Source organism: Ovis aries, chromosome 26 (genome assembly GCF_016772045.2).
Source record: "Ovis aries strain OAR_USU_Benz2616 breed Rambouillet chromosome 26, ARS-UI_Ramb_v3.0, whole genome shotgun sequence".
Lineage (NCBI taxonomy): Eukaryota > Metazoa > Chordata > Mammalia > Artiodactyla > Bovidae > Ovis > Ovis aries.
The window spans coordinates 38,640,972-38,665,667 of NC_056079.1; the positions used below are offsets into that span (position 1 = coordinate 38,640,972).

At 45.8% G+C, this 24,696-nt stretch overlaps 1 protein-coding gene across 8 annotated transcripts in view; it reads right to left on the minus strand.

Moving 5' to 3' along the window:
• Nucleotides 1-24,696, minus strand: part of LRRC3B (leucine rich repeat containing 3B) — a 94,470-nt gene that overhangs the window by 19,845 nt on the left and 49,929 nt on the right. For 2 of the 8 annotated variants that reach the window (XR_009598649.1, XM_027962529.3), the window contains exon 1: nucleotides 87-23,258. The exons of 5 other annotated variants lie outside the window; for them this stretch is intronic. The gene's annotated coding sequence lies outside the window, so the exon portion shown is untranslated. Of the gene's footprint in view, nucleotides 1-86; nucleotides 23,259-24,696 lie in introns of those variants that run through there. One more of the 8 variants, XM_060407097.1, reaches the window with a different exon arrangement.

Here is a 24,696-nt window from a genome sequence, read left to right on the forward strand (position 1 = left end):
AACAAAACCAGACACAAGGAAGAACTGTATGAAAACCCGAAAGAAGAACGAAGGGAAAACAAAACACGGGAGTATCTTTAACCCACCGTCATTCACACAGGTAGGCTGCAGGAGAGGGCGGGAAGCTGGAATGGCCGGGCGTGTCCTCTTCACTCTGAGCTCATGTGATGGCAAGGGACTGGACCCTGGTTCCCAGTGTCCTGTCCTGCTCTGGAGCCGACCCTGCGATGTGCCACCCACGTGGCCCTGCAAGGAAGAGCTTATGTAATAGGAAGGGCTTGTTCCAGATCCCGGGATGCTGAAGGGGAGGACCCCTTTCAGGGACTATCTCCAAAGCAGAATCACTTTGCCTCCCAGGAAGAACCTACACCCAGTGACTGGCCAGAGAAAGGGAGAAAGTCCTGGCCACACTGGACCATTCTGGGACAGCTCTGAGCTGCCTCAGGGTGGGCTGAGGTCATCTCAAGGCTCTGCATCACAGGGTAACTTCCTCTCGCCAGTCCATCCCGTCCCATCCACAAATGCTGATCCCAAGTGTACTACTTCTTAATAAACCTCTTGTTTGCAGAGTCCCATTCCCAGTCGTCTCCTCTGAAAGCTTGACAAGTGATCATTCTGCCTGGGATGTACAGTTGAATTTTTTTTTTTTTCTGAGCTAAAGATTCACTCTTGGTTGTGATATCGGTATGTACAAGAGTAGCTATGGAACACATCCAAGCTGAGGAGGTGGAAGTTGCAAGAGACAGAAAGGCTGTGCGTGAGCCGAGCGGGGCTAGGATAACGAGACTGGGCTTCAAACTGAACTTTAAAAGAAGCAGCAGAAGGGACCCTAAGGAATAGGGAAAACCAAGAAGTCACAGGCACATCGCTCAGCAAATGTTACAGTGCCCAGATCAGTCCATCACTCAGCAAACATCACAGCAGCCAGGTCAGGTCCACGCTTGCGGGAGCGGGGCAGTGAAGGGGCCCAGGGCGGTGCTCAGCTGGTGAGATAAGGGGTGGAGTTTGGATGACTCCTACACCACAGCTGAGTCCACTAGTGGGCAAGTGACCACTGGGGGCTAAATCTAAGAACAGGATACTTTCTACTTGGGGGAACTTTTGCCAATACAATCTGAAGAGAATGTTTGCCACCAGATGAAGGGGTCATAACACAGAGACTGGACTAAATTATCACTGCCACTGAATGGCACCAGACACAGCCTTTAGACCCTATGTCTGCGGGGAATCAAGCAGGAAACAGCTCAGTGAATGGGGATTCATGAAATCAAGGTCTCCTTGAATTCTACTATAGCAACTGAACTTCAATTAAGATATGGCAAAAATTAGGATAGTATGGAGCTGTTTTAAAACACAAGAATATACACACAAACAAGCACCAGTATACACACAGAAATATACATACGTATACATGCAGAAATACATACATATATATATATATATATATATATACACACACACGGGCTTCCCTGTGACTCAGCTGGTAAAGAATCCGCCTGCAATGCAGGAGACCTGGGTTAGATCCCTGGGTTGGGAAGATCCCCTGGAGAAGGGAAAGGCTACCCACTCCAGTATTCTGGCCTGGAGAATTCCATGGACTATACAGTCCATGGGGTCACAAAGAGTTGACATGACTGAGTGACTTTCACAAACAAACAACACACACACACACACACACACACACACACACACACATAAAGTCTACCATGTCTTAATATTAGAAGAAAAAAGCCAGTTGTCTAATTCATGCAATAAGCAAATACATCTGTGGCATGATTCACTACATCTGATAATCTTATAATCACTCACGTTTAAAATGCATAAACACCTCTGGAGGAATTGACAATTGCCAATGGCACCCCCATTTTCCAGGTGAAGAAATCAAGACCCAGAGATGTTAATTAATCTGCCCAAGGTCACAGAGTTAGGTCAAGGTGGGATTTGAACTGGTGTAGAGTCCCTGCAGGTCACTTCTTTCTCTCTCTCCTTCCCTCTCTCTTAACATGTCGGGGTATGTGTGCATGTGTGTGTGTGTGTGTGTGTGTGTGTGTGCACATGTGTGCGTGTGCTCTGCCTCCCTCACCACCACGCTGAAGCTGGCCCTGCAAAGAGGAAGTGTAGTGACCCCACCTACGTCTGTATGAGACCCTCGGGTATTGACAGAGGTGTGGTTGTCACTACAGTGCTTCAGAAAATCTTCAGTGCTCCTTGGCGGAGCGGGAGGGCTGCACTTCCCCACCCCCTTTGAAGTTAGCTGTCTCCGTGTGATCACTTTGGCTGATGAATTCTGAGCAGAACTTAGCTGAGTTTTAAGGACCCTTTTAATCTCCTCCTCTGTCTTCCTGGGTCTGTAAGTAACTCAGAAAAAGCAGATCCCGTCACTAACACACTGGACACACAGCAGGAATAAGAATTAACCAGGGGCTGAACCCACACTCTGGGCAGTGAAAGCTTGGAGTCCTCACTAACCAGACTGCTAGGCAACTCCCCAACTTTTGTACTTTGAAGCCACTGAGATCTGGGGATCATTCATTACTGCAGCATTACCAAGCCTATCTTCACCATTCTGAAGTGCTTATCCTCCTTCTACAGATAAAGAACCTAAGGTTCAGCCATTTGTCCATGGACGCACAGTTGTAAGATGGGAAACCCTTTGACAAGCAGAGGTTGAGGAGAGAGATCGTTTTAGGGAGCGAACACACACACACATGAACCCCAGCAAAGTCAAGAAGGCCGCAGAGAACACTGGAGCCACTGCAAATATTCCAGTGTGTGTGTGGGGGAATGGATTGATGCCGACAGGGCAGAATCTGGGTTCTGAATTCCACAGGAATATCAAGTTCCCTCTGAGCTATTAAATATGTTTACATAAGGTCCGTAAGAAAGCTGGAGCAAAGGACTGGAAATTGTCAGAAAAGACACACAGAAGTGTAAACAGAGACACAGCTCATGTCATGCTCAAGGCCAAGACAGCATCAAGATTTTCCACCACCAAGGCCCAGTTTCTGACCTTGGCTGGTCCTTTAAATGCCGTCTAGATTGACTCTCTGACTTGATGCCATGGCAACCGGCTCTACTGACCAGTTCCACCCAATCTGCTTCCACCTTTGGCTCCTTGGCCGCTATCACAAAATGCAAAGCTTCACAGAGAGGGCTGGAACTTTACTTTTTATTTTTCAATTGAAGGATAACTGCTTTACAGAAATTTGTTGCTTTCTGTTAAACCTCAGCATGAATCAACCATAGGTATACATGTATCAAAACTTTATTTTTTAAAGGGTGGGAAGCGAGAGGCTTCCATAGGAATTGTTCATCCATAATCCTACTGAATTAGGCAAACTGTCTAAACTGGCTGATTCACCAGCAGAAATGGGATGAGATGCGCTAGCTAGAAGGAGCCTGAGAAAAACGCTGAGAGGTTGAAGCCGTGTAGTCGGAGGATCAGCCTCCGTCAGACTTCACCACGACCAAGAGCCCAGAGAGCCAGCACCGAGGCATGTCTGGCAAGCTGTCCTGAAGGTAAGAACGGAGGTTCATTGCTCAGGAATTCTGTTTGCATGTATTTCAGGAAAAGTGAGCATCCCAGCTCTGTAAAATAAGCAAAGAAGTGGAAAAGACTGCCTGCCAAACAGGAGATGTGGGTTCAATCCCTGGGTTCGGGAAGAACCCCTGGAGAAGGAAATGGCAACCCACTCCAGTATTCTTGCCTGGGAAATCCCATGGACAGAGGAGCCTGGTCTGTCCCATGTAGCCTGGGCTACAGTCCGTGGGGTCGCAAAAGAGTCGGCCACGACTTAGTGGCTAAACAGCAGCAGAAGCATCAAAGGACTCCTGAGTGATTCCTCTCTCGGCCCGGAAGAACTGATGACACTGGGCTGGACAGGGTGGTAGAAGCAACCAGGAATCTTTCCAATGAGTCCCTTGGACTGCGAGGAGATCTAACCAGTCAATTCTAAAGGAAATCAATCCTGAATATTCACTGGAGGGCCCGATGCTGAAGCTCCAAAACTTTTGGCCACCTGATGTGAAAAGCCAGTGTTTGCCATGCCTCTATTATAGGTGTGACCTAACCTGCTGTCCCTTTTGCGGATGGGTCGAGGGAAGCCTCATAACCTCATGAATTTCCCTCTCCCAGATCTTGACCTTTCTGAACCTCCTCCGATTCTCCAAAGGGGCAGCTGACTTCTCAGCACGTCTTGGAACTCAGCATGACTAGAATATAAAAGATCTCGGAATTGCCTGCCCAGGTTTAACTGATATACATATATGCAGCCGGAACTGTTTTAGTCTGCCATTTTTAATGCATGGAGTAGAATGCGCGTGTAGAGAAACACAGAGTGCCAATGAGGTAACCTGAGATCTGGCATCGTTTGGGGTAAACACAAAGGAAGAGTGAAACAGGAAATAATTGATATAGAAGGAGGAAAAATAGTAATCTTTTGACGCTGATGTTCTGTGGGCGGACACCACGTGCAACCGCAATGGACAGGAGTAGACCCACCCCAGGGGGACAGCGACGCTCCTGGTATGAGCACCCTGAGTGGGGGTGTTGCGGGGGCCCAGGGAGCAAACAACGCCCCACCAAAGCAGCATCTGGCTTTTCTCCAGGCTGGGGACGGTCTTTCTGGAGGCACTCGGCCAAGAAGCGTATTTTCCCATTTCAACAACAGGACTTCCTGGGGGAAAGTAAATAGCTCTTCCCACCAGGAACAGAAGCAAAACGAAATGTAGTCACACAGTAAACCGGGTGATGAGACAGCAACCAAAGACGTCCTCTCCTGCAGGTGACACGTGTGTGTACCTGGGGAGGGGAAAGCCAAGGAGAAAGAGAGTCTGCAGGGGAAAGGGGGTGATGACCAGACACAGCTAGTGTCCAGAGGGGTCTAAATTCTAGGCAGCAGGTGAGAAACGAAATGAGCATAAGATATGTGTGTTGGATAAAGAAGGAGGAGTGACTACAGAACTCTTGCCAATGGGCTTCCCTGGTGGTCCAGGGGCTAGGAAGAGCCTGCCAATGCAGGGGACTCGGGTTCAGTCCCCAGTCGAAGATCTAAGATCCCACGTGGGAGCCTGTGTGTTGCAACTACTGAAGCCTCCGCCCTAGAGCTGGTGCTCCAAGAGGAGCCGCTGCAACGGGAAGCCTGGGCGATGCAGCAAGGCGTAGCTCCCGCTGTCTGCAATGACGAGAAACGCCCATGCGCAGCTGTGAAGACCCAGCAGGGCAAAACAACAAAAACCAAAACCCAGCTCTTGCCAAGTCCCGAGTGAGACTTGGTCACTGCAGTCTCACTGCAGGTTAATGGTGTAACTTGGCTATGGTGTAAAGTGGGTCTCGTTAAACCCTGCTCAGGCTGGTAAACACCTTGCATCGACCGGGTTATTAAACGAATCATTTTGTTTACATTTTCAATTCAAGAGCCTTGGCCCACTTCAGAAATAATTTTGTTTATAGCAGGTTCATCAGCCATCTGGTTGTTACTCTCGCACCAGGCAGTGATTGACATTCATGATAATCTAGCGATGAGAAGGATGACTGTAATTGTGGGGGCTGAGAGCTATGTAGACCTTCCTTTGGACCAGATGTTCTATACACATCGCATCATCCTATCCCACCCTCAGAGCTACCCAGAGAGGTGCGAACCACGGTCTTCCCTTTCACAGATGAAAGTCCAAGTGCTCAGAAAAACCCACTTCAGTCCGTGGCACAGACTGACCTAAGTCTGCCAATTCAGAATCTTGGGTCCATCAACATTATGGAATACCATCTCTTGCTAAGTAGAACTAACGGGGCTTAGCTTTATTCTTGCCTATGAGACTGTGAGGAAGGGAGGTTTCACGTGCTACCCGCATGTCCCTATCGTGTGTGCGTGCAACCTGAGTCACTTCAGTCGCGTCAGACTCTTTGCAGCCCTATGGACTGTAGCCCACCAGGCTCCTCTGTCCATGGGACTCTCCAGGCAAGAACACCAGAGTGGGTTGCCGTGCCCTCCTCCAGGGCATCTTCCCAACACAGGAATCAAACCAGAGTCTCTTGCATCTCCCACAATGGCAGGCGGATTCTTTACCATTAGCACCACCTGGGAAGCCCTGTGCGTTCCCATCAATATGTTTAATTCAGCCTTTGTTTTCAAAATGCTTTCCCTGTTACAACTACATGGTCAATATTGATTTTTTAACCATAAAATCAACATCTATAATTATGTTCATTTACACAATTTGCTGTCATCTCAGGTTACCTGTGGAAAAGAACTTCCATAAACACAAAAGAAGAAGTAAATGCCAATGAGAACAGAAACTTCTTAATCTCACTCTCCAAACATAATCTCCCACTCTCCAATCATAATATCTCACTCTCCAATCATTGCCTGCTTCTTTCTCACTCCCTTAAAAGCTTTTTTTTTTTTTTTAAAGTAGGAGGGGAAGGGGCAACAGAGGATAAGATGGTTGGATGGCATCACTGACTCAATGGACATGAGTTTGAGCAAGCTCCGGGAGATGGTGATGGACAGGGAGGCCTGGCGTGCTGCAGTCCATGGGGTCACAGAGTCAGACATGACTGATCCAGACCACAGTATTTAAATTATCTGGTGTAGCATGTGAGTGTCAAAAACACATTTTGGCGAGAACAAAACAACAGGCTTTCTCTTCTCTATCTAATGTTACCTTTGGGTTTTAGTTTCCAAAAGAAAACTCTATGATTAATAATGAAATAAGAAAGATAAAGTCCTCTTTTTGGATTAGGATACTGTCTGAAATATTTGGAAATCTGTGTTTTAAGAGATGCTAAAACAGGTTCTCTCTGTGGGCTGGAAGATCGTTTGATTCTTTTGATCACAATGAAATGAAAAGTCTTGGAGACCAAGAAGGAGAAGCCGGTTGTAGTTTCCTCTGCCAGATGCAAAGCCCAAACAACGTTTGCATATTGCCCACGGGCTGTCGGTAGGATTCTTTTTGAAGGTGTAAAACCTCAATTGCTTGGACAACTCTGGCTTGCAGAGTAGAAACTGCACATTTGTGAGTTGGGGTGACAGAGAAGCTTCAGGAAACTAAAGAAGTACCCTATGTGTGGCATTTCTGGGATAACCTTCCAGCAAATGGATAAAATGTAAAGTCCTAGTTCTCAAGCTCATTGGGAAATTTACAGTCTCTGCCAGTGGCATTAGACCAAGTCCAGAAGAAATACCATCAGAACTTCATTTGTAAAATAAATAAATAGTCAATCCCTAAATAGATTAAGGAGACTCATAAGTCAAAATGCAATTTAGTAGGATTCCTAAACACAGAATCTTTAATAAAAAGAGCGTGTGTGCATGCCATTTTTTTTTCTCCCTCTGTGAATATCTTTACTGAGAACGCTCTTGAAACTCTGGGACAATAATCACAATTTATTGATACCTTTGGATATGTATAAGAAGAAAAAAAAAAAGCTGAAACTCCAGTACTTTGGCCACCTCATGCGAAGAGTTGACTCATTGGAAAAGACTCTGATGCTGGGAGGGATTGGGAGAAGGAGGACAAGGGGACAACAGGGGATGAGATGGCTGGATGGCATCACTGACTCTATGGACGTGAGTTTGAGTGAACTCCGGGAGTTGGTGATGGACAGGGAGGCCTGGTGTGCTGTGATTCACGGGGTCGCAAAGAGTCGGACACGACTGAGCAACTGAACTGAACTGATGCTGCAAAAGATTGAGGGCAGGAGGAGAAGGGGAGGACAGAGGATGAGATGGTTGGATGGCATCACTGACTCGATGGACCTGGGTTTGGGTGGACTCTGGGAGTTGGTGATGGACAGGGAGACCTGGCGTGCTACGATTCATGGGGTCACAAAGAGTCAGATACAACTGAGTGACTGAACTGAACTGAAGAAGAAAAAAACTTGACATGTCAAGAACCAGGAGATTCACATTCTTATGGAAATGTCCTGAGGTTCTCCTATAAATTTCAGTTAACACTAAAACTCTGCATTCCTTTCTTAATTAAGAAGAAATGGGCCATTTAAAATAAAAACTACAATGAGCTATTTCTTTACATCAGTCAGAATGGCCATCATAAAAACATCTACAAATGCTGTGGAGGGTGTGGAGAAAAGGGAACCCTCCTCCACTGTTGGTGGGAATCTAAACTGGCGCAGCCACTATGGAGGACAGTATGGCGGTTTCATGAAAAGTTAAAAATAGAACTACCACATGAGCCAGCGATCCCATTCCTGGGTATATATTCAGAGAAAAACATGATCTGAAAGGATATGGGGGCCCCAGTGTTCACTGCAGCACTGTGTCCGATAGCCAAGACATGGATGCAACATAAATGCCCATCGACAGAGGGACGGGCAAGGACACACATGCAAGGGAATACCATTCAGTCGTTAAAAAGAAAGAAAAAATGCCATTCACAGCAACATGGGTGGACCCGGAGGTGACGCTTATTCGAAGTGAAGTAAATGAGATGGAGAAAGATAAACACCATATGACATCACTGATGTGCAGAATCTTTAAAAATGATACAAATGAACTTACTTACCAAGCAGAAACAGACTCACAGACTCAGAGAACAAGCTCGTGGTCACCAGTGGTGAAGAGTGGGTAAAAGGAGGGATTAGGAGCTTGGGATTGACATGTACACATTGCTCTATTTGAAATAAAATCCCTTTCCATGAAAAAAAGGGGGCTATTTAAGCATATTTGACCTTTCTTCCATAAAACAATAAAGCAGAATAAAAGAAGTGTCCTGGAGTGTGATGGTGCTTGGTTGGCAGAAGCCTACCCAAGGAGGTATCTTTTGAGCAGAGAAATGATTTATGAAGCTAGTGGGGGGAACAGTGTTCCAGGCAGAAGGAACAGCACGTGCCAAAACCCTGAGACACCCTCAGCTTCTTTGAGGAACAGTGAGAAGTCCAGTGTGGCTGAAGACACATGGGCAGGGCGGAATGGCGGAGAAATGTTTAGGGAGGTCTTCAAAGAACATGGCGGGGGCTGGAGTTTATTTAAGCATGATAAGCCACTGGAGGATTGTACGCAGAGAAGCAAGATGATCTGATTTATACTTTGGGAAAATCACTCTGGCTGCTGTGATTGCAAGAAGGCCATCATCTGCTGTCAGCTCTCCTACAGATACCTCCAATATCACAGAATGTCCATCCTTGAGGGCTTTGTGGCTTCGTGTTCAAACCTTTGATGGCTGAACGAATAACTGAATGAATCTGTCAATGAAGGGCTCTGGTTGTCCGAGTTCTGGCTGCCCAAGGCGAAGAATCCTATGCTATCCCATACTCATTACAGTCCTTTCTCATCAAGTCTATCTGGACTTGTTACAAGCCAGCAGACATGTTGTCAACAGAAAGTCCACCCAGATACTTATGGAAGAGGAATTCTAGTTTTTACTTAGTTTCTAACTGGAGATCAGAAAAATATACATTTTTTTCTCATAGTTAGAATTTAAGAAATTAAGTACCCTTCCTCCCAGAAAGCTCTTCTTTCCTCTTAACTCTCAGAGGCTTTCATGCCGAGCTTCAGCAGAATGTAATCTGGGTATTAGATGACCTCCAAAGTCACTTTGATCTCTGGTTCTAGGAATCTATAATTTTATGTCCTCCAATTGTGGTGCTTTTCCAACCCTTCTTCCAGAGGAAGAGCCAGGAACCCGCACCACCCTTGTCATTAGCACGAGGGGCCCCAGGATCCCAGGGGCAAAGTCTGATTCCTCAGCTGTCAGCACTAGCCAGCAACCTCGCTGCTTCTCAGGATGGTCTGAGTTTCATCAGGAGGGCCTCTCTGGAGTTTCATATGTGCCTAAAACAATTTAAAAACGCTAACTGGCAGCTCAGTGTTGGCTAACAACGAGAATGTGTTTCATGGGTACAGTGTGTTTCTTTGAAATTATAGAACTATGGTCTTGATAACACCCTGAATAGCCGTCAAAGATCCATGGTGTTTGCCCATGCGTTCTCCCAGGGTCCCTCAACCAACTGGTCAATCTACTTTGACTCACACAAGCTACCCCTCTGCACACACAAGACTGCCAGTCCCTCCAGAGGAGGTGGAGGAACTTACCCTGGGCAGGGCGACCTCCAAGACAGCCGGGTGCCCGCTGGCCTGGCAGGGCCTCCCTCAGCTTCGCCCCCGTGTGGACGACAAGGGGAACGCAGTCTCTGCAGCACATGGTCCGGGGTGGGTAAATATTTTCCCTAACAACCCACACACGTTCCCACTTCCCCAGAGGAAAACATGGCCTCCTTGTATGATTAATGCTTTATTTTTGTACAGCCCTATGCGGCTTTCAAAGTGCTTCCTGCACGTTACTTTCTTGGATTGTTCAACATCCCTGTGAGTAAAGGGGATGTGGTCCAGGTTGCAGGTGAGGAGAGTGACGACTCAGCTCTATGCCTAATCAGTGATGGAACGAGGGTGAGCAGCCCTGTTCTCTGACACCCAAACTGGTGGCACTCCTAGTCCAGCTCTGACACCTCACCGGGCTCTGACTGTATTCTGTGATTCTGAACGGCAACCATGTCTATCGAGGGCATTGCCTGCCATGAAGTCTAGAACCCCACCCTCCAAAACCAGGCTTCCAGCCCCACGTTCACGGCCGTGCACAATTGCAAAATGAAACAGACGGAGAAATGACACAGGGTTGTCACAGCTGGTTCTCCAGCCACCACCGTTATATCCTAATAGAAGTGACGTGTTCACCACACAAATCGGGTGGGAAGCATCTGTGATTAAGGGTTAAGTCTTCTCTAGGAAACAACTGTGAAAGCATTTTCCAGCACTTTTTTAAATTATATTTTTGAATTTACATGCAGAAAAATTAAAATAACTTTTCTGCACACTTTGTACATTTTTATTCATTGGCACAAGTTTGTCAATCTTGGTACATGTGTTTGTGCACAAATATATATATGTATGTATACACACACAAACATATTTATTCAACAATGTGAGAAAAACACAGTCATCCAACTAACCTCACTTTTATACACATTGTTATTAAATCTCCAGTTTTATTTCTGCTTGGCAAATATGGAAGCAACACTCACTTCTTCACCTGGCTTGGAATATTCTGGGCAAACAGAAAAGTGGAGGACTAACTGCTTCCATGCCCCTAGCTGTCTCTGGAGTGCCGGGGAGGTGGCGGGTAGTTCAGCTACAAGTTCTGGACCACAACTTCACACTGCAGACCTGACGGCGAGCATCACTGGCTTTGCTCCCACACTATATCTGCAAGTCTCCATTTATTAAAAAAAAAAAAAAATTACCCGAACAGTACCTACCAACCTATACAGACATCTGCTTATCTGCAATAAAAGTCAGGGGAGAGCCCTGGGGAGAGAAGACATTCTCCTACAGCGCATGGAAAATACCCATGAAACGCCATTAAGAGAAGGATTCCTGTCCTTTCTGCTTATGGTAGGTACCTGAGGGTATTTCCAGCTTTTTTTAGTTGAGTCATGGAACATCAACAAAACACTTGATATAAACTACTTTAAATACATTCGATATTATATTTAAGCACATGCTATTGGAGAAACAGTCAGGAGGGCGAATGAAGAGGCCTTAGGCCATGCTGACACTCGGGTCAGACCTGGTGACTCTTTGGTGAGAAAGAAAATACGGAAGGAGCAGATAAGAAAGGGGCAGACTTGAGCTCATATTTATAAATGCTCAGTTTGAAGTACTCGTGGGACTTGCAGGTTGTGAGGTCTGGTATGTATTTATAAATCCACTTACTTATCTAAAAATATTTATTTACATACATTATCTGAATGTCGAACTCTGTGGGAGGTGTTATGGGTAAGAAAGAAAATGGCATTGCTTCCACAGTGAACCTAGACTTTCACAGCAATAATTTCCGAGGTAACTGATAGAGCGCTTTTATTCTCTGAGAAAGCGTGTTTTAAAACATGTGATTCATTTGGAAATTTTAAAGAGCATCCTTCACTCTTTCTTATGAGAAAACAGAAATAGAAGCCAAGTGCTTCAATTTGCATAATCCCATATTTCACTTTTCTTCTGTTCATCTGGCTGCATTAGTCAAGAGCTTACATTTTATTTTAGTCCATTTAATTCCATCTTAATAGTTTTCATTCATCTGTTAGTTTGTTTGCTCTTGTCCTGTGACAGCATGACAAAATATATTGACCAAATGTGAGTAATTAACCTGCTGAATTGGAGATAGTTTTCCCACAGACTCAGAGAAACCTCTATTAACCTTCAGTTCAGTTCAGTTCAGTCGCTCAGTCGTGTCCGACTCTTTGCGACCCCATGAATCACAGCACGCCAGGTCTCCCTGTTCATCACCAACTCCCAGAGTTCACTCAGACTCACGTCCATCGAGTCCGTGATGCCATCCAGCCATCTCATCCTCTGTCGTCCCCTTCTCCTCCTGCCCCCAATCCCTCCCAGAATCAGAGTCTTTTCCAATGAGTCAACTCTTCACATGAGGTGGCCCAAGTACTGGAGCCTCAGCTTCAGCATCATTCCTTCCAAAGAAATGGTAAACCTCACAGCCACATTTCTGATGGCGTTGCACCATTAATCCAAAGTCTAACTCAACATACCTTCTCCTGTAAAATGTAGAGTATGCTCGCTCTAAAAAATTCAGTGGGTTAAATGACTCTCTCTCAAATCACGGAGTAAACTTAGTTCAAAATCTTCTCATCAGCAGATCTTTTGGTTTGCTATTTATTATTACTTGTTATGGACAGAGGAGCCTGGTGGGCTACGTCCATAGGGTCACAAAGAGTTAGATACGACTGAAGTGACTAAACGCACGCATGCGCGTGCGCACGCACACACACACACACACCATCTACACTAGGCCAGGAGATGAGACGGTGTCTCCTGCAGCCTGTCTAGCTTTCTAAGGCCAGTGTATAACCCACAAACAAGGAATTCAAAACAGCCAAGTGGAGAAGGGTGTCACTCACCAAGTCAAGTGGCTGCATTTAGAAAACGCACTTACAGCTAGCAGATCTCATCTAGACTTCACGTCTGAAATCAGGTGGGTAAGCAGTCCATAAGGAAGGCATCCCATGCAAGACACAGGAAACACACACCCAAACTAGAGCATGATGAGAGGAGGATTCTTGTTCTTCCTGCTGGGAAATCCCAGGGTGTTTCCAAGGATCTCAAGGCAGGTCATGGGACATCAACCCTGGAGCCAGTATGCACGGCTCTGAATCCATCTTGGATTGTACCGGCGCGCACCCTCTCTAACAAGCAGTCAGGAGGGGCCAAGAGTAGGACCAGGCCAGGTGACTCTTCACTGGGAAGGCTGAGAAGGACGTTGTCCCAGGACTGAAGCAGGGACGGGGACATTCTCAGGGAGACAGTGACCAGGACCTCACAGGGCCTGCAACCCCACAGAAGGAAGAGCAGCCGGAGCGACAGAAGCCGGGAAGGACAGAGAGGGCACTGCTTGCGGCGTCTCCCCATCACCAGGGCGCTCGGGCCCCCGGGTTCTGCTCTGCTGAGTGACATCCAGCCCGGCAGTGGGTACGAAACAGGCACACGCTCACGAGTAGGTCTGGGCAGCCACCCCACCTCATGGGGCGGCCCCGCTTCCTAAGCCTGCCCCTCAAAAACCACCCCCGGAAGCGGAGAAAACCTTAACAGAAGGGCATTTTCATTGCCTTGTGGCTCAACTCCAGGGCCAAGTTTTCCTCCCCGTCTACAAATTCCACCAATACCCGCTTCCACGTCGGTGGTCTTCCGTCTCGCACATCTAAAGACACAGCGCTGCGGGTACTGCTTGAGATGAAAACCTTAGCCCAAGAGAAATGAAAGAAGGTATAGGCTCGGTTTTAGACACTTCATGTTCTGTTTTTTTAAAAAACTTATGATTTCTAGGAAGAAATGAAGGCAACCTACGAACACTGATTTTTTTTTTTTTTTTTTGCTTGACATTTGTACAAAAAGATGGCTCAGCACTACAACAGACCTTTGTTTGGACAATTCAGGAGTGGTCGCTAAGGTTTATTTCACATGGAAACATCGACAGATGCTGCGGCTAGAAGTGGGCTCCCAAGTGCTGTGAGCCGGGGCGAGCAGAACTTCCGAGCAGCGAGTTACGCTGGCCCACCTCCCACTCAGCACCCTCACCTCACTTCACCTCATGGGCAGCTTGCTGCTCTCCCAACACCACACTGAACTCTTTATGGAGACTGTTGCTTTCCGCTCCCCTAATGAAACAGTTACTAGGATAATCTCTGTTTTATGCTTCGAGAAACTGAGATGCAAAGAGGTCAGATAACTTGCCCGAGGTAGCAGAGTTAGCCAGCAGGACTGGGAACCCATGCCTGGACTCATGAGCTCCTTCTACAATAAAGAAACGAATAAAAACTAAGAACAGGGCTACCATACGATCCAGCAATCCCATTCCTAGGGGTACATCCAGAGAAAACTGCGGTGTGAAAGGCTACATGCAGCCCAGTGTCCACTGCAGCACTCTTTACTATAGCCAAGACATGAAAGCAAAACCTAAATGTCCAAGACAAACTGGGTGAAGATGGTGTGGTTCATGTATACCATGGAGTATTGCTGCTGCTGCTGCTGCTAAGTCGCTTCAGGCGTGTCCGACTCTGTGCAACCCCATAGACGGCAGCCCACCAGGCTCCCCCGTCCCTGAGCTCTCCAGGCAAGAACACTGGAGTATTACTCACCCATAAAAAGGGATGAGAATACCATGTGCAACAACATGGACAGACCTGGAGATGATCACGCTAAGTGAACTGTCAGACAGAGAAAGACAAATATCATGTGATATGATGCTTATATCATATGATATAAGCACATGATATGCTTATACGTGAATCTAAAAAAAAAAGTACAAATGACCTTATTTACCAAACAGAGACAGACTCACAGCTTTAGAAAACAATCTTATGGTTACCAAAGGGGAAACATGGAGGGGAGGGATAAATTGGAAGTTTGGGATTGACATATACACACTACTGTAGATAACCACCAAGCACCTACTGTATGACACAGAGAACTCTGCTCAATATTCTATAATAACCTAAGTGGGGAAAGAATTTGAAAATTCAGTTATACATGTTTATGTATAACTGAACCATTCTGGGTCATGCCTGAAACTAGCACAGCATTGTTAATCAACTATAGGCCAACGTAAAATAAAAAAATTCAGAAACCACTCCAAAAATAAAAGAAATAAATGGCTTTTGCCTTCAGCTGGTTCATAAAGTCTTTGATGCAGTAATAATTCCTGATATTTTCACAGTATATGTGATGCTCCCTGACCCTAACGACCTGGGAATAGCCTCAGCTCCATCTTATAGGTTAAGAAGTTGAGAAACAAAAAACAATTGGCCCAAGGATCTAGAGGCGGAGTGAACAAGAACTCCCACCTTCAGAATCATCACTCAAGGAACATTGCCGTCTACGGCCCACCATGTGCTTCTAGCAAATAGGAAGGAGGGGATAGGCGTCAAAACTAAGTCCTGTTAGTTATTTTGGGAAACATGCTCCTGTGTCTCCACATTCTGCCTCCCTGGGTCTCATCATGGAAAGGGAAAGTGATGGAATGTCTTCTCCTCGGAGCTGGGCATCCTAATATGAAATAGGCATCCTTCCCTAAGCCACCCTCACTGCTCCTGTGATCAAAGTAGTGAACGGCACACAGGATAAAAGTAGATGGGATGGAGAGAAATGATCAGAATGAGGTACTAAACTGTCAGCAAGCTCCATCAGGCACAGGGAAAGATGGGAATAGTAAGTCAAGTCACTTACAAAGAGAAAGCTAATCAGGGTGTGTAGGGGGGAAAGAGAAGAATTTTACTAAGCTCAAAAACGGGGCTTTAAATTGGAATTTCCTGACATGGAAGAGAAGGGTTTGATCTTTCACCTGGGAGCCAGTTTCCACCCCAAAGTAACAGACTGAACCAAAGCAAACTAAAACAAGCTAAAATAACTGGCTGGGAAGGGCTATCTGTGAACACATCCTGCTTATGGAAAAGCCAAGAAATCATCTTTCATCAGCAACCATATGACTTTAAGTAAGATTCAACTTTGGGGCAAGAAAAGTAATGAAGTGTGAAATAGTTTTTTCTTTAGAATGGCAAATAAGAAACCTCTTTTAAATATTTTCCAAGTTACTGGTTTGTTCTCTTCCAATAAGACAGATTTTACTAAGAGACTAAAGTTTAAAGAAAAAGTTTCAAGCAAGTAGAAAAGGTTAGGGTTCAGCTATAGGACTCTTGGGGTCACCATGGGGTAAAAAGATAAAATTCACCCTCTCTATACTTTACAAATACTAGCATATTGACATAATATTTTTGCTTTGATAATCAAGTCGTTCATTTTCTGGATTTAGCCACGCCAGTTGAAGGTTGTTAATCCAGAGTTGGAGGAAGGACCATCCAACAATGTGATCTGCTCACTTTTTATGAAAGGAGCTAAATTGTAAAACCAAAAGCAAAAGAGGTATTCTGGACCCATGTGACCAGCGTGGGCTGAAGCGTGATGTGGTAGAAACAGCAAGGATTCTGCCAGTCACTCATCTCCTCATCACATTTTTGTTTTCACCTTTATAAGCATGAGAGCCCTCTGGAACATCAGCGCATCTGTGGACCTTCCATTAAAGAGCTGAGCTTATTTAATATTCATTGACTGAAAAAAGTAACTAATGGCAGCAAGCTACTCTGAATTCGGTAGGTCTTTTGAATGCATTTGCGTGTATTAATCTCAATGAAGAGCATACTTGCATGCTTACCCAAAGGTTGAATGTGTGTGTGTGTGTCATAGCAAGTTGTTCAGCCTACAGGCGACGTGTGATAAGCATGTGGATTTGAAGACCCTTATAAGTAATCCATGGCTCCTTGGGATTCTTCAGCTGCCAGATGGGAACTACTGAACCCTTTCTCTTCTGCTAAAGACTCCATGGTCTAAAAATAGACTTCGGAAGGCATTTCAGCGTGTTATCCTGCAAAAGTTTGCAGCCTATATGCATTGATAAAGAAGCAGCATATCACACACTGAAATGAACAGTATTCACTGCCGACTAGAAGAGCTTAGGGAGGTTTGTTTGCTTTTCTGTATTTTCCAAATTCTCAGCAAAAATTATTCAGCCCTGTTGTAGTGAAAACAAACTAACAAAAAAACCTAACAAAAGGTCTCCGTGCCCGTTCATCAGGAAGGCCTCAGCATTTGTCTGCAAACTTAAAACCGAAATAGAGACACAGATGTAGAAAACACAGTTATGGTTAACCAAGGGGAAAGTGGGGAAAGGACAACTGGGAGATTGGGATCGACATGTACACACTACTGTGAGCAAAGTAGATAACACTAAACCTACTGTGCAGCACAGGGAACTCCAGTGAGTGCTCTGCAATGATGCACAAGGGAAAGGCTCTACAAAAGAATAGGTACTAATGCAGGAATATGTATAACTGGTGGCTCAGACGGTAAAGAATCTGCCTGCAATGAGGGAGACCTGGGTTCGATCCCTGGGTTGGGAAGATCCCCTGGAGAAAGGAAAGACTACCCACTCCAGTATTCTGGCCTGGAGAATTCCATGGACAGAGGAGCCTGGCGGGCTACAGTCCATGGGGTTGCAAGAATCAGACATGACTGAGCAAATTTCACTTCATGAATAACTGATTCACTTTGCTCTACACCTGAAACTAACACAAGATTGTAAGTCAACTATACTCCAATACATTTTTGTTAAAAAAAAAAACACACACAACGACCTCAGATTCCTGGAAAATGTCCCTAATATCTGTTCCCAGTCTATCCTGGGGACCCATTCCCGCAAAGTATTGTAGGAAATTATGGAAAACTAAACATTCATTCTCCCACGACAACATAATCCACAAAAACAGTTTCGGGCAAGAACAACTACCTTGTCATTTCCTCTCCACCACAATGATGCCTCTTTCCAGCTGGAATTCCCATCTTTGATGAAAATGTTACAGTCGTTGTATTTAAAAAATTTTTAATTGGCGGTAACTGCTTTACAATGCTGTGTTGGCTTCTGCTGTACAACAACGTGAATCAGCCACGAATGCACCTGTATCCCCTCTCTCTCGAGCCTCCCACCGCCCATGCCGCCCCTCTAGGCCATCACAGAGCACCGAGCGGAGCCCATGCTCTACAGCGCAGCCCCGCTAGCTGTCTCACACACAGCAGTGAGTATATATCAGCGCTACTCTCTCAGTTCCGCTCCCTTCCAGTTCCCCCCATGTGCCCACAAGTCTGTTCTCTATGTCTGTGTCTTTATTCCTGCCCTGCAAATAGGTTCATCTGTATTATTTTTCTAGACTCCACATATACGCGCTAATATATGATACTTTTCTCTCTCTGACTCACTTCACTCTATGTAATTTTCACCCGATGATACAGCTCATCGTAATCCTCAAAACTGTCAAGGTCATGAAAAGCAAGGAAGGACTGAGATATCGCCCCAGATCGGAGAAGAGGAGGCGGGATGGTGAAAGGTGAGCTGGATCCCAGATTGGACCCAGAAAAAGAAAAGCACAGGAGTGGAAAACAGGCAGCACCCAAATAAAGTCTGGAATGTGGTTGACAGCGACGTGCCTGTAGTTGTAACTGTGACAAAGAAACTGACGTCAGACGTGAGCAAGAGGGGTACTGGGCGATGCTACACAGAAACTCTGCGTTCTGCCTTTACAACTTTGTGTATGTCGAAAAAAATTAAAATTTCAGATTAAAAGATTTCATTATGTATTGCTAAGTAGTCAGAAGCGTCGGTTGAGATAATCGGTGTAAACCTCGCAGAAGGAACCCCGTAAGTGCTCATGTGCTTCTTCTCAAGTAAACCCTTAAAATCCCACCATCACTTTTGTTATAAATCCTTTTCGGGGTGTTGTTTTTTTTTTTAAACTGGGTGTGTTTTAGTAAAAGAGCATATTCTCCCAAGACAGCCTCAGGCTCTCTCAAACCAAACTTTTTGTGTTAGAATAAGGTCGTTTGAGATGTTATTTCCAAAAAGGAAGTAGTCATCTTTCTCATGCGCCATTCGAGTATATGGTTTACTATGACTAAATGAGGATTCCCAGGGGGCTCAGTGGTAAAGAATCTACCACCAGTGCAGGAGACAAGCGTTTGATCCCTAGGTCAGGAAGATCTCCTGGAGAAGGAAATGGCAACCCAGTCAAGTATTCTTCTCTGAGATTGCATGGACAGAGGAGCCAGGTGGGCTATAGTTTATGGGGTCGCAAAGAGTCAGACACAGTGAGCCCACATACACACACACATGAGTGACTAAATGGGATTAATAGTCCATAATCTGTCCAGCGGTACATGACATTATGCATACGTGCATACCTACTTGAACATTTTTCTTAGCTCCACTCCTGGCTCATGGTAAGACTCAGAACTGGTTAACTTCCTCCCAGCCCAGGGACAATCACCCAACAACCTCCCTGAGACAAAGCCAGTCGGTCCTCACCACACCCTCCCTCCGATCCCACAGAAGGAACGTCATTTGTTTCCCTCAAGGGGAGAATATTGGGTCAGTTGTAAAGTAAGTGAATCTAACTGATGCAAGATGAGCAACTTATTTCATTACTGAGCTGAACTGATCAGACAGGTTCTTTCAAATGTGCTTCTTTTTAAATTTTTCTTAATGATTTTTATTGTGGTAAAAGTCACATAATATAAAACATCACACTGAGCTCTACAGGGGCGCTAAGGACACTCACATGGTTGCGTACCTCTATCATCCATCACCTGAATTTTTCATCTTCCTTAACAGAAACTCTGTCCCCATTAAATACTAACTTCCCACTCCATTCCCCACCCCCCGATGCTTGGCCCCAGCATCTACCAGTGTACTTTCTGACTCGATGAATTTGACTGTTCCAGGTATCTTGTATGCGTGCTGTGTGCTAAGTCGCTTCAGTTGTATCCAACTCTTTGCGACCCCGAGGACTGCAGCCCACCAGGCTCCTCTGTCCATGGGATTCTCCAGGCAAGCATACTGGAGTGGGTTGCCATTCCCGTTTCCATGTTACCTCCTATAGGTGGAATCAAAAGGTATTCTTTGACAGGTACTTCTGTCTTGGCTGAGCAACTTACCCTCTTGTCCTAAACTTTCCTGAATGAAGATGGCTGTATGTTTTCCTGCCCTTTCCTTCTCCACCATGACTAAGGTATGTGTCATCAGCTTTTCCTCACACACTTTCTTGAAGGCTTCCCTCTGTAGACTTTCAAACGTCCACACCTACGACTAGATTTAGGAGCCACATCATAAGAGGTGCATCCCACAGGAACCCTCAGGACAGAGCTCCCCTTTTCTCCATGGGGCTCTGTCCCACTCCTCTGGGTCTCCCTCCTTCTGGACCATGAGGTTGTGGCCACATTCCAGGAATGACAGAATCGTTTTCGCACAGAGGAGGTTCTCAGCAGTTCTCTGTGAGCATGATTTAAATTACTGAACATCATGTACAGTGAAAGGACCGTGTCCTGATTTTTGAGTGATTTATTAACTTCACAAGTCTTCCAGCCTGATGCCAGGTCTCATTATGACGCTAAACTTTTAGCTCTTTCATATGTATTTCAAAGCACCTGGTTAGACAGGCTTTCCAGTACACAAGCTCCTCTTGTGAACATTACGTGCCTCTGGGAGTTGTGTGAACTCCTTCAATCAACCAAGGAAGGAAAAGTCTTAGCAAAATAAAAACATACCTTAAGGTTTGACTATAAGTCCCAGAGCTGCCAAAAAATCTCCCTATTTCCAAAGAATGTCTGGCAAATCAACATTTTTTCCCCCTCTAGGTTCTTTCTTGCGCATCTAGCCATTTGGTATCTGGTTATTTATCTCTTTCACTGTACATATTTTTTATGATTTACTGCCTCAGCTCTCTTTTCTAAACTATTGGGACTGACTTCTACTCTTGACTAATAACAACTTCTTGAAATTTTGGTCGATTATAATAACAGAATGCACAAAGGGTCAGCTGGGAAGAGAAACATGTCAACAAGACAAAGCAATTGTGCTTCCAGGAAATACTCGGAGCAGAACTGAATGGGAAACAGAAGACAGCCAACGATGTTACGAAGAAATAGTTTAGTATGATTTTCAGTCACAGCAAAGCGAAGCTTGGTTTGAAGTTGGATACTCGGCTGAGTCAGTCCTGCAAACTGCAACCCGCCTGGGATTAGAAATGGGGCCGGCAGCGGGGCTCAAGTCTTCTTGGACACTTGCCAGGGCCGTGCCTTTATCGTAGGATGACCCCTGGGCTGCTGTAAATGCTTTTGCTTAAGTCAGCGCTCCTCAAGGTGTGAGCCACAGACCAGCAGCCACAGACAGTCAGGGTTATGACAGCGGCAGCAACATCTCGTGGGAACCTGTTAGAAGTGCAAACTTGGGTCCCACCCTGACCTGCTGAATCAGAAGCTCTAGGAGCGGGGTTCTGCCATCCATATTTTAATAGGCCCTGTAGGCTGTTCTGACACATGCTCAGTGCTGACATACTCACCTCTCCATGTAGACAGCTGAATGACTTGGAGTTTGCATTTTGGGAAGAGGCAGCCCTGAGCCAATGCTGACACAGTGGGTGTTCCAAGATCCCCTGCCTCACTGCAGGTGGGACCCTCACTGTTTCCAGAACCCCCTGTAGAATTCAGCCACACTTGCCCTCTGTGGGACTCTTCTGAAAACACAGCCTCACTTAGCCTCCTTCCTTTCACCTCCGTGTCTCACCTTCCCACCCCCCCAGCTTTTCCTAGGACCACTTTCTAATCAATCAATCTCACCGAATCCTCCGCTCAGAGTCTGCTCCTAGAGAACCAAGCCAAAACTATTTTCTTCTGTGAAAACTTCAGCCTCACTGGGGACAGGCTGGCAGCCTGGAGTCACATTGTCAATTGTTTCTAGACTCCAGGTACTAACTAGAGTCTGAGGATAACAAGGCCAGGACTCCCTGTGACCTCCGGGCACTGGGGGCTAGTGGAGTCATGGTGAGGAGCAGATCTGTGGATGGATCTTGACGATATAACAAAGCTGAAATTCTCAACAGCGCTGGGAAAACATTTTCCCTAGAATGTATTAGGGACACATGAGGCAATTGGCCAAGCCACTGCTGAAGTGTGGTTGGGGTTTGGTGGGTCAGGATATGGAAAGCAAACAAAATATTCCAGCCGAAGTCATGGACCAAAACGTGGAGGTGAGGAACATGGAAAACACTGCATCACTTGGCATCCCTCTGGTATTAAATTCAGACTGAAGAGGGGTAGGTGATGAAGCTGAAAAAATGGAGACATTCTGAAGCACAGAAAGACTTCTCGGTCCCGCTAAGTAGTGTGCCCTTCCTTGCGTGGGTGATGGGCATGGGATGATGGATTTTCAGCATGAGGATTCTCCTGGCTGAATTACATAGACCATTCTATCAGCAAGGGGACCGAGTCAATGACTACAGTGACAGTCTAGGCAAGATATAATAAAGGCCTGAACTTGAGGACAGTGTGGAACCCAGGAAGGATTTAGCAGGTGGAATCGGTAAGACTTCCACTGAACAGCTGCAGTTGTGAGTGAGAGGGAGGGTGTGGCGAGGACAAAGCCAGGTTTCTGGCTTTAGTGACGTGATTAACATAGAGCCATAGTCATTTCCATCTTGCCACTTCAGGGTCAGGATGAAAAGAACCACGCTGAGAGTTGCGCCTAACCTTGTGTGCGTTAGTCATGCAGTTGTGTTCAACTCTTTGTGACCCCAGGGACTGTAGCCTCTCAGGCTCCTCTGTCCATGGGATTCTCCAGGCAGGAATACTGGAGTGGGTTGCCCTTCCCTTCTCCAGGGGATCTTCCTGACCCAATGACTGACCGTGGGTCTCCTGTATGCAGGCAGATTCTTTACCATCTGAGCCACCAGGGAAGCCTGCTCCTAACCTTGGGAAAGTTAAATGTGACTAACATTTTAAATTAACGCAGTCAATTTAAAACTTCATCAGTGCTGAAAGACACAAGGCAGCTCTGATTGGTGCTGGTACAGAATTGCCTAATCAACAGAAGCACCAGGCACAATTAATACGCAAGTCCTTTCAGTTCAACACAATTTAGGCATGATTACTTTAAATGGGAAGTTTATGAAAGGCTCCAGTATTTAAGTAATTAATAAAATTCAAAGTTTTGATAAAAGTAGACGGAGAGACATGCAGACGTTTACCAGGAGAAGAAATGGTAAAATGAAGAGTAGCATTCAGGGAGCATAATCAGTATCTGTCAACAGGCAAACTGCAAAATGACATGGATTACTATTTGGACAGAAGCAAAGCACAGCCCCAACCCTAACCCAACCTGCGGTTCATAAAGACTACCCATTAAACGTGCCCCTTTGTCAGAGACAGAACCTGATCAAGCCAGAAGCTGTCTGCCAAAAGGGAGAAGCTTGGGGAAATGGCTTGGAAGGGGTTGTTCACTGGCATCACTGTGTGTGTGTAGGGGGGCGGGGCTACGGTCCAATCCAGTCCAGCCCCCTCCTCCTGTACCTCATGCACTGGATCAAAAGGGACAGACGACCAGAGCCAGCGTGAGAACTCAGCTCCCCTCTGCCCAAGGGTCCCGTCTCTATTCTTAGAAAGGCTCCTTGAGTAACAAGGATGCACTCCTTTCCTCCTTTCTGCTCTATCTGACTTCAACTACTTAGGATCCAAAATGAGGGAAAATGGCAACAGAAGCGACCAGTTTCAGGCTTTCCTAAAAGTAATGGAGATGCCAACTGGCTTCATCAACCTAAGGCTTCCACTCACAGATCCATTAAGAGCATTGGGCAGTGGCAGGAATCAAGCGATGGCACCACCTCCAAAGTAGGTACACTCTCTCCAAGAACTCTGCAATTAGAGACTCTGATTCCAATGAGCATAAAGCAAAGCGTGGCGTTAACAAGCACACACACGGCTGCTTATCCTTAGACACAAGCAGAAGCCAGTCAGACTGGACAAGGCCATAGCCACCTCAGAGCTGAGGAATTGGACGGTAGAAAGCTTCGGAGCACAGGCTGGATGACCAGGGGGAAGTTAAAGGGCCAATGCGGGCCCTTCAAAGGGACTCAGGGGCAGAAACTGTTCATCAGTACTAATGGAGCTCCATATTTGAATAGCTGGTGCCACACCTATCAGATGGCTATCAGTCCTAGAAAACAAGAATATTTTTCTCGTGTTACACTCCACAAATCCCAGCATATCAGCATGAGTAGGGCATGGTAGACAGTCTAACAGTAATGAATTACACTGACAATAATGATGTTTCCAAAAAGTTAGAACAGGCTAGCTTTAATAGGCAGAAGAAAGGACTTAATTATCTAACTCAAAGAGATGGACAAAGGAAGGATTTCACAAAATGACCTGAGATGTTTCTTTCTTTCACGGTGAGGTGAATGTGACTGGTTTTCTGGGACAGATAAGGATTCCGAGGAGATACGTTAAGGACAATAGCATTTCTCAAAGGAGACTGCAGATCCTCAGATAATTACTAGAAGTTCCTGAGGGGTCCCGGAGATGCGACGTGGAACCCCTTCCAGGATCACAGCGATCAGCAGGATGGGGATCCCCTCTCCATTCTCAACCTTTCTGCCTTTCCTGGCCTTCCAGCCTTTCAGAACCAGCAAAATGTCAGAGAGCAACTCTGGGCTTTGATCTTAAGCCTGAGGAATCTAAGAACCTCAGGAAATGCAGCGTGACTGTGAACCTGATGGTGGCTTATCAACCAAGGGAAACG